A 2,960-nucleotide genomic window follows, 5' to 3' on the forward strand; every position below is an offset into this window, starting at 1 on the left:
TTACAGTCCTGCTGCAGTGCAGGCTGGGGCCGTGTGGACGATGCCTTTGTTTGTGCCACATCACACAGAGACAGAAGATAAACCCCGCTGCTTTTCACAACACACACACACATGCGCACGGAATCACACACCTACACCTACATGGAGACACAAACACACCTGACGGAGAAAGAGAAGAGGAATTAGAGAGCTGCTGGTGGACAGATGGGAAAGCAAATGTGTTGGTTTGGGTGTGTGTGTGTGTGTGTGTTCCACCAGACAGAGATGAAGTCAGTCTTGTATGGCCACTTCATTTGGAGATAGAGAGCGGTACGGGTGTATGACTGCGCTAGATTGGAAGGAGGAAGATTAACAAAAGTGGAGACGAAGGTGGTCAACTGAAGTGTTTCGCCGGTGGTGTGTTTGACAGCAGCGAGTACATCAATTCGGAGATATGGTGTATGTGTGTGTGTGGTCACGGTGAGATTAGAGGTTAGAGAGAGTGAGGCTGGTTACAGAGACAGACTGGAAAAGTTGTGAAGGGCAGAGAAGGTCTTCAAAATAAAGGCCCCATTTATTCAGCTTTTATGATTAGTATGCATAATAATGCATTGATTCTTCATTCAGAAAATAAAGAGAGCCCCATTGAAACGAATGCAATTCCAGCAGGACTCTATAACCACACGGCATAACTTAAAATATCTGAAGAGACTGCATCCAAAAAAAAAAAACCCTAAATGGATGCTAAACTCTATCTCCTCCATGAAAGAAGCCAGAATGAGGATTTCACACATGAACAAACTTTGCTTTTTTCCCTCCATCCCCAAAGGCACCAGTCTGTGCCTGTGGGCTAACTAACCGATTGGCGGATCATCCCACTCCTGATCTGCCATTCCCTTTGGCCCATTTCTCCCCCCCCACCCCTAAATTAGTGGAATTTTCGCAAAGCGGGAATACATTAGGGAGAGATCAGGGCAAATGGCACATTATGAATACTGTCAGAAGTGGCCTATTAAAGAGGAATCAGACATTATCGACGCCTATGTATCTGGAGAACAATCTCGGTTAAGTTAATAATGTGCAATTAATCATAGGTCACTTAGCGCAGGATGGGGTACGGCACACTGCAGTTGAAAGCGGGCCTAATCTGCTGTCCATCCGTCCAGAAGAAGAGAGAGAGATGGATGGAGGGAGGCTGGCAAACGGTAATCTGGATGGGGGGAGCTGGCTTCGGTTTTTGACAGTCGGCCAGATATGGAATGTCTGAGGCTAACCACTTGTCACTAGGTTATAGTTTTACTCAGCAGGCCATGTTTTATGAGTGCAGAAAAGCATTTTCGTGAAATATATAGCTTCTTCTTTTTTATGTTCCTGGGGATGTACAGAATCCTGCTGTGCTCGTCGGGGGTGTGTGGTTCAGTGGTTAACTAACAGTAAGAAGGTCCTTGAATAAAACCTTCCCTTGCAAGGTTTGCACTCGAGCTGCACATTCATGAAAGTTACTCTGGTTTCCAAACATGTTGGGTATTAGCAGAGCTCCTGCCCTTCAGTATTGGGGTTAAAGGTAGTGACTCCCTGTGTGTGTGCTCAACTACTCCTCCTGAACTTGCCAGAAGCAGAAAAAGTAGTTTCCCCCCAAAGGTACGGCATAACTTTCTGTCATTTACTGATAATTCTTTGCCCGGGCTATTTCAGCTCCTAGAGGGATACTCATTTCTGTCTGAAGCACTCAGAAAAAGGACGAGTTTGAAGCGACTTTTATTGTCCGGGCTGTGCCTTTGAATAGAGCCCATCTGATGGATTTCATGCAGAAAGGAACTCGGTTGAATAATGATGCAAAACGCGTAACTACCTCCCGCTGACAAGCCCTTGTCCCAGATACGTGGCAAATCCATATTGAAAATGCATATGCATGTGTGAAACCAATAGTGTTGTAAGTCAGCATCGATTTTTAACGTATGTTGACTCTCTGTACCCGTTTAGGAAATGTCCGTGCAGCATCAATTTATTCAATTATCTCATTCAAACAGGCAAAAAAAAAAAAAAAGCAAAAGGCATGACAACTACAAAGACTACAATGGATGTTTTCCGATTTTCATCTAACAGTGTGTAATCCAATTCACAAAATAAAAAAAAACACCCCACACTCACAACACAAGTCCCATTTATGTTTCTCTCTTTTGTGGATTTCTCGCTTCTATCGAGTGTGAATGCACCCAAAGCGGCGGCGGCGGCGTGTACGTTGCGGGAGCGTGCAGAGCGATAAAGCAGAATATGATCAGACGTTTTAATGTCTTCTGAGGAGAATTAATGTTTATGACAGATATTAACCTTTACTATCCAGTTCAGCAGTGTTGACAGACGGCACGACGCCTGTGTGGAAATCACAAAGGCCTTAATTGAGCAGAAAGACCACAAAGCTTTAATTTTAGTAAACACTTAGCATCACACATTACCGCTGCTTTTTGTTTTTTTTTGACCAGGAGAGTTTTTACTTATTATGTGTGACGTCTCTGTAAAATATTGATATTTAAGCATCCTAAGTGCTTCAGTAGAAAGCATGTAATTCTTTTTGTTTGTTTGTTTTTTTGAAAGGTTGCTCAATGGCAGCCACGTCAGACAAGGCGCCCCTTCCCAGCCCCATAGCCTACTATTTAATACCTGCTTATTACTGGAAGTCCTAAAGTGCTTCCAATGTTTCCATTCAACAATAACCTTTAAACAGGAAAAAAAAACTGTTACCTAATGTGGCTCTGCTGATGATTTATCCCTCATTCAAAATGGATAAATGTGAATATTACCAGCACTGGGTTCATTTTGCTGGTGTGATGAGGGACTCCAGACATCCAAGGTTAGCCACTAGTACCTTAAGATATTCAATGAGACTGTTTCAAATCAAAAATCAATTTGAGAAACAAGATTTTTGTCTCCTTAAAATGACTTATTAGCCAAAAACCTGCATCATACTGTGTAAGGACACT

The sequence above is a fragment of the Stegastes partitus genome, unplaced genomic scaffold (genome assembly GCF_000690725.1).
Source record: "Stegastes partitus isolate 25-593 unplaced genomic scaffold, Stegastes_partitus-1.0.2 Scaffold17, whole genome shotgun sequence".
NCBI lineage: Eukaryota > Metazoa > Chordata > Actinopteri > Pomacentridae > Stegastes > Stegastes partitus.